Here is an 8,279-nt window from a genome sequence, read left to right on the forward strand (position 1 = left end):
CACACACACACACACACACATACATATTTTTGTGTTGCACTGAAAGCTTTTAGCACAGATTTAAAAATATAGAATAAATAACTGTAATATCAGAAAAACTGATGAAATGTGAAACACAACTGCTTAAATTTTGAAGTAAAGCATAACACAGTGGCTATTCATTTATTAAATAAATAAATGAACATACAAGCAAGCTAAGTAACGTTAACTGACTGAAAAAGTAAGAATGAAACACGAAGAAAAACAGATTAAATCTGTAGAGCTGAATTCAGGTTGATTGGGACACTTTTTGCCATTGAGATGACTGAAAAAAGTGTCCCAATATAACTGTGTTTGACTTGTGCACCTGTTCACAAATTTAATTTCCTTATATTTAATATAAGCTAACCACCTTAACCGTAAACACTTGAGAACATAAGACCTGTTTTGCTTTTGACGTGTTAATATAGCACGTCCGTAAAATACACGTCAGGTGTATCCATAAGTTATAACTAACGTTAAACAAAAGCTGTCAATCACATTCACACGCCTCTATATTTCTCCAAATAAACCACTTACCTCTAACTAAGCACGTCTACCGCCGTTTTGAGGGTACAACTAAACTGGAAACAGGTCAGATAAAATCCATGTTTCATGACACTCTTTGAGGAAACATATTAACCGTGATCTTTAACGAGTGGGAGGCAAATGTTGATGACCAAAAACTTTCCTATCAGTTTTTTTTTCACTTCTTCCAAGTGGTGGCCCAGAAATCCGAATCCACCATTGGGAAGCATTGAAACCTTAGAGTCGTTTTATTTACTTATTACAGATATATGCACACTAAAACTGTAATCATTTATATATGTTGTTTATAAGGAATAGTACCTGACAATCAGAAAGAAATACGCCACAGTAAATTGTCACAAAACATTACATTGTCCTGTAATCGCAAACGAATATGATTGGTCCATCTTCATCAGCGCTGAAAAAAGTAACAGGTATCAGGTGACAACACTGTCCGGCAGCGGTCTGAATAATAATTTACACATGAGTAATGAGACTGAGAAACATTTATAGACATTGAATTGAAAATATATAGTCACTAGTTTAAATAGAAAAATTATTATTTAGACCCATCGTACCTTTACAACCTCCGGGATGTCTAAGCCACGCCCTTCTAATTTCCCTCGTGAAATACCAGTTTGATGAGCGTCTCCACCAGAGACATTTCTGGAGTTTAGTTTATAATAAAGACTATATTACTGATATCACTGCCCGCACAATCTACTTTAAGGATGTTTAATTTGAATGATTTTAGCAGGATTTGTCATCAGCAGGTGTTTTTTAGTTTGTTGTTCCGCCCCCTATTGGTAAGTAAAATTACTGCATTTCAAAAACTCCAGTTGATTTTATACCAAAACTGAGAAAACAGTCGATCATATTGACAAACAAAGAATATTCTTATCATTAAATGATTATTCTGTTAATGTTAATAATGTTGCCTATGGGTTTTTCAAACCAGAGGATATTTTGAATAAAATGTGAGAGCTTTTATTAGGCCAATTAATTTTATTTATGTATTGTTTTTACAAAAATGCATTTTAGGGCTGACAAAATAAATGTGTGCACTTAAAATATTAATGAAATATGTTTAAGAAATCTTCACTAAATGTAGTTATTTCACTGTCATTTCAAGACATTAATGCTATTATTTTATATTTTTAATATTCTCATAATTTGTTCTTTTTAACATATATATATATATATATATATATATATATATATATATATATATATATATATATATATATATATATATAAAAAAGAAAAGAAATATTTTAACCATATGTATTAATAAACTGACAATGTAAGAGCAAAACATTAAATTTTAGAAGCAATTATTTGATTTAATTAATAAAACTACATTTAATATTTTCTCATGCTTTATGGATTTTTAATATACAACTGCCTTTGTATTTATCAACAAGGTTGTATTTTCGGGGTCTTTAGCATCAAAAAGTTTATCAAAGCATATCCAAAATATCTATTGGTGGTTCTTGCATTGGAACAATGACAGCCCAGATGAAAGTGTGATACAGTCGAAATGTGCCTACTGCCTACATCTGACACTAACCCCTTTTAAAACAAATAATATTTCCAAAACACATGATTTGCATATTTATTGTGAGGCACTGCTTGTGTGTGTTGTGAATGGAAGTTCAAGGGTCTCTGAATAATGAGCTTCATGATCCTCAATGAACTGTGTCTTCTTCAGAAAGCCCCAGGCCTCCTTTCTCTCCCCCAGCAGAGTTCTGGTGTTAGATAAATAAGGAAATAGTACAAGAAAAGACTCTTCTCTCTCTATGTCATGCTGAGCTGCACTTGAACACATTTGCGATAGCCAGAGTAGAGGCAAACGTGAGGTGAATTTCAATATGCCATCTGTAATCCGACGTTCCCAGTCTGCCACCAATGAAGAGAGATGGGAAACAAGCTTGGCACAATGAAGTACATTGCCAGTTTTGTCCCGTCACAAAAGCTGTTTTGTACGTTGAAGGACTTGCTGGAGGAGGAGGCTAACAGTGACAGGGTAGGCTGTCAGACTCTGGCCAGATATGTCAAAGTTGATTCATGCTGAGTTTGGGAAGTTTGTGAATGTCGTTGTGTTTTCCTCTTCCTCTTCTGGGGATTTTAAAAGAAAATTCATGGTTATAGATAAAGCTCTGATTTCACAGACTGGGCTTAGATTAAAGGATTAGTTCACTTTCAGGTAAAATTTTCCTGATAATTTACTCACCCCCATGTCATCCAAGATGTCTTTCTTTCTTCAGTCGAAAAGAAATGAAGGTTTTTGATGAAAACATTCCAGGATTTTTCTCCTTATAGTGGACTTCAATGGCCTCCAAATGGCTGAAGGTCAAAATTACAGTTTCAGTGCAGCTTCAAATGGCTTTAAACGAAACGATAGTGGTGGCCGATTTCAAAACACATGCTTCATGAAGCTCCAAAAGTTTCAAAACATTTCAAAACAGTTCGAAATGTCAGTGGTTCACCGGTAGAGGGCGATGATAAAGTTAACCCATGCAGATTCACTGAGAAGCATTGAAAAAGTGTCTATGGGTTTTACCTGATCTCAGTTTTATAAATTTGTAGATGTTTTAATTAGACATTAGAATAATTAAAATGAATAATGGTAGTTATTAATCTCTTATTGGCCTGTTTAGCTTGAGCCATGGAACAGAGAAACAAGCCTTGAAAATTGATAAAAGGACAGATATACAATCACTATATATATGTAGCCTAATCTTATTAGAGAATTAGTTAATTGCATTTAATAGATTTTACTTTCAATAAAACATTTGCAATAGATTTGTAAAAGGTGTTTTTACTGCATGTTTAGTTTGAGTTTTGTTGCATTTACACTCTTTTGACCACTAGGGGTCACTGTGGAGTCAAGTGTCAGATTGTTTCGAAGCCTCGAATCATCACGGCACATTTGATTCAACTGCTTCAGTGTTTCACGAAGCCTCGCTCTGCCCATCACTACGATACGATTGGTCATTTAAAAAAATAAAAATTATATACGTTTTTAACCATGAATGCTCATCTTGAACTAGCTTTCTTTTTCTCTATTTGAATTTCGGCAGTGTACACACTGCTAAGTGTATTACTGCCCTCCTCAGGTCAAAGTTTGAACTAATTTTTAACGGATGACTCCGTGATTCACACATTAAGACTGACCGCCAGCACAGGGTGCCACACATTACTATTAATGAAAATAATGGTTCATGACTGTTAAAAAAAGGGGTCAAAGGGTATCTTCCACTCAAATTTTTCCTAAATCATATTCTGTAAAATATAAATAATCAACTTATACATCTAACCAGAATTTCTCTTGCAATTTTTGCTAAAACAAATGTGCTTCAGAAACACACAGTTACAGCAGCCAGAGAAACATTACAGATAGGAAGTCAAGAGCCCAATTAAAGCAAACGCTCACCTCAATAACGGTGACTTTTTTATTAAAATTAACTATTTTTAATAAAACATCAACATCTATGAAAGAAATAGTCAAAGTGGATTGTAATAAGTAAAGATGCTGAGATCTAGACAGATCTGTTAGCGTTTAATGTTCTGCTGCTGGTCATGTGACAGTAGGGTGGCCATTTCCATAACAACAAAAAGGAGGACACTTTGCTGCATTTAGTGAGGCAAGAATAATAGGGCTCTGGTGTACTCGCAACTACAATGTACTTGTAATACAATTTTGTCCATTATATTGATGGTATCATGATACAGTGATTCTGAAAAAGCCTACTCTATTCATTGCCGGACAATTTGATGTAGACCTATGTGTAACAGAAGAGGCAAAAAAGTGTTTGTTCACAGTATTTGTATTTATTCAAGACATTGTGATGTCTGTTTCAAAAAAAGTGTTGCAAAGTGCACAGTGCCTTAAAATTTCTGGACTTCTGGAAATAAAATAATTAAATAAATAAATAAAATAATCTGGCAGACTGGCACAGTGCCTGAAAACATAACATTTTTTGGACTTCTGGAAATAACAGAAATACATAAACAAAACGTGATGATATGACGTAGCCAGCAGGCTTGTTTACGTTTTTAACCAATGATATATCAGATTTTTATTTGACACCGCTTTAAGCAAATCGTCTGTTTGACCAGATCTTACGGTATTAGACGCTATGCTGCTGCATCCTAATAAAGATTCTAGAGCGGGTTTTTTTACGCTGATTCAGCGCAACTCCAAAAAGGAGGAGAAATGAGTGTCCGGCTTGAGGCTGCGCCGGAAGCCGGACAGGGGGCTTAAAATCAGGACTGTCCGGCCAAAATCCGGACATATGGCCACCCTATGTGACAGTGTTTTCAGCTTATTTAAATAAGGAGATTTTACTTTATACTGCCAAGTCATTTGACTGTTTTATCATCCAACTGTTTTGTTATTGTATTAATTACAGATTATTTTTGAAATTTTACATACAGTATATGTCATTTAAGAAAACAGAAAATGCTGTATAAAGATACAGCCCAACAGAGCATGGGAAACGAAAGTGGGCTGCTTACACAAAACCTGCATGGGCCCAAAGGTACAAAAGTTGCTCTGGGCCCGAACGGGCTGGCTCACACTGGGCCATCATGGGCTTAATATGGGCAGTTCGCTAGTGTGGGCTGTTCACAGAGGGCCCGCAGTGAGCCCAAAGCTGTGGGCCTCGCCTAGAGAAGCCACACTGGGCCTGTTTAGGTTTGGCGTGGGCTGGCCCTAGTCCACTGTGCCCGCAAAAAGCCAGCATGGGCCCCGCATGTTTGCAGGGATCTATGAAAGAGTGTAGCCTATACAAAGAGAATTACAAAACAAATATTGGATTTTAAATAAAAATAAGTAAAAGTAAGTTTTTATTAAATGACAACAATTGTCATCATTGTCAAATCATAACAATAAAACATATGCCAGAGTCCAACAGTCTTTCAGCCCAGATTAAAGGGTTAGTTCACCCAAAAATGAAAATTCTGTCATTTATTACTCACCCTCATGCCGTTTCACACCCGTAAGACCTTCGTTGATCTTCAGAACACAAATTAAGATATTTTTGTTGAAATTTGATAGCCAGCAATGACATTTCCTCTCTCAAGATCTATAAAGGTACTAAAAACATATTTAAATCAGTTCATGTGAGTACAGTGGTTCAATATTAATATTATAAAGTGACGAGAATATTTTTGTGCGCCAAAAAAACAAAATAACGACTTATTTAGTGATGGCCGATTTCAAAACACTGCTTTAAGCTTCGGAGCACAAATGAATCGGTGTGTCGAATTAGCGGTTCGGAGCGCCAAAGTCACGTGATTTCAGCAGTTTGACATGCGATCCGAATCATGATTCGACTCACTGATTCATTATGCTCCGACATCACTAAATAAGTCGTTATTTTGGGGTTTTTTTTGGCGCACCAAAAATATAAATCATAACTGATTTAAATATGTTTTTAGTACATCAATGGATATTGAGAGAGGAAATGTCATTGCTGGCTATGCAGGCCTCACCGAGCCATCGGATTTCAACAAAAATATCTTAATTTGTGTTCTGAAGATGAACAAAGGTCTTACAGGTGTGGAACGGCATGATGAGGGTGAGTACTAAATGACAGAATTTTCATTTTTGGGTGAACTAACCCTTTAAGCACCAAGTCCTTAAATACAGCCACTGTTCTCAAAGCTTAGTAAATGTTGTGTTTGTGATATACAGCCAAGGATCAGTTGCGCACTGCAAACACGGCATATGTGACAGCACAATAGTGCGTGCTGCTTCTGCAACGCATACGTACTGCAACACGCACTGCAAACAGAGTATGTGTGAATCTGCTGTGCGCGTTCATGTGTTTTGGAGGAGGCGTGGCTTTGGAGGCGCTCGGAAGGGAGGGTGGGATCTTACACTTTCAAAGCTAGCTTGTTATTGCTAGCCGCTCTGAAATTGCCTAATGCCTATCCTACCTTTAAGTAGCTTTTATAAATGTGAATTAGAAACAAAATGGTTTGCACCTTGAGACAAAACAATGGCACTGACATATTTTAAGAAATGACAGTGCAAGTTGTTTTCAGTTAAAACAGCTCAAACATGCAAATGTTAAATGTTAAGATAAAGCGTGAGTCTAATTTGTTTTCTCTCTCTGCTCAATATCTATATTCTGTGATATTCCTCTTTTTTGAAAATTATGCCTTGATTTTTTTTTATGATTATTTATTTATGTTATTGGGGTCTGTAAGTCTGTAAAATTGTATAAAAATAATTACAATTTAAAATTTCATTTCAATATATTTTTACATTTACTTTGTTATATTCCACTACTCCAGTCTTCAGAGTCACATGATCATTCAGAAATCATTCTAATATGCTGTTTTGGCACTCAGGAATCATTTATTATTATTATTATTATTATTATTATTATCAATGTTGAAAACAGATGTGTAACTTAATATTTTTGTGGAAACTGTGATGCATTTTTTTTTCAGGCTGTATATTTTTCAATAAATAGTAAGCTAATATTCCATTCCTTAGTTGCTATTGTTGTTCCACAAAGAAACACTAGATGGCGACTTTATCTTTTCACTGTGGAGTAGATTTGAGGATAAAGTCCATTTCACAAAGCTTTCTTTCTCTGATGAACAGATACAAAATAAGAATTTTACTCTCAGTGGCATTTAAATGCCTCATATTTATTATCTAATGAAAATCATTATCTAAAGAAATCAAATACTTATTACGTATTGAGAGACTTTCATGTCTGTCAGTCAGGTGATCTGAACTGCGGTCACACTCCAATCAGCTTTGAAGGTTTTGATAGGCTCAGATTGGTTGTGTGTGCTTTACCGTCTTTCCTTCCCACCTCTGTTCCCTTTAATACTGTGGGATTACACTTGCAGACTTCTGGCCTTTGGAAAACAAGACGGGGAAAGACTGACCGAGTATATCTGACACCAATATGTTTTGTCTAAATTCTAAATAACATGTTCTGTCATTCATTGGAAGCCATTTTTCCCTAATTCCTGACATAGTTTAGAGACAGTTAATTAATATATTTATATCATAAATTATTTAAATTCAGTCTTGTTATGCGGTACGTGTTTGGGCTAATGTAGCTAGCAAAAATTTGTCTCGTGCAAGGTTTATATTTAATGACAGCAAAATTATGGATTGATTTGTCTAAACAGGACATTAAATGTGGTGTATTAAGTGGTCTGTCACCTGTCAAGGTTTGAGAACAATGGTGTTAAACCAAAGAGTAGGCCAGGGTACAACTGCCCACTTGGGAAATTTAGATGAATTAGAGGGAGGGAAAGTAAAGAGGCGGAGCGAGCGGAGGAAACACAGGGAATATGTGATCTAAATATAGCCAATGGTTCTGTTGGGGTGGAGCTAATCCTCTTTGCAGCAGAATTACTGGCTGTGGGATTAGGCAGCTTTACTCTGTGCAAGACATCTACCCTCTATAATACCGTCCCATAGCAGGCCGTACAAACTTACTCTAAGCGTGGCTGGTGTTGTGCCAAATTTTGACCTCCTGCCAAATTATTACCCCCTTGTTGAAGTCGCTACCTGATTGCCTAATCCTAACCCCACCCCTAATCCTAACCCCTCCCTCACACCTACTCCTAAACCTAACAATTCTAGGGGGGTAATAAAATTCGGCACAACACCTGAAATGAGCGTATTACTTCAGCTAGTTAAGCTGTAATGTGTGGTTGATGTCAGTTTGAGAAGGAAATGATGTCAGCATCCC

At 36.0% G+C, this 8,279-nt stretch overlaps 1 protein-coding gene across 6 annotated transcripts in view; it reads right to left on the reverse strand.

Annotated features, from left to right (window-relative positions):
• Positions 1–693, reverse strand: part of LOC137030830 (A-kinase anchor protein 13-like) — a 107,899-nt gene extending 107,206 nt beyond the window's left edge. For 5 of the 6 annotated variants that reach the window (XM_067401278.1, XM_067401280.1, XM_067401282.1 and 2 more), the window contains exon 1: positions 559–693. The gene's annotated coding sequence lies outside the window, so the exon portion shown is untranslated. The remainder of the gene's footprint in view (positions 1–558) is intronic. The other variant, XM_067401283.1, reaches the window with a different exon arrangement.
• Positions 694–8,279: the final 7,586 nt, after the last annotated feature.

The sequence above is a fragment of the Chanodichthys erythropterus genome, chromosome 11 (assembly GCF_024489055.1).
Source record: "Chanodichthys erythropterus isolate Z2021 chromosome 11, ASM2448905v1, whole genome shotgun sequence".
Lineage (NCBI taxonomy): Eukaryota > Metazoa > Chordata > Actinopteri > Cypriniformes > Xenocyprididae > Chanodichthys > Chanodichthys erythropterus.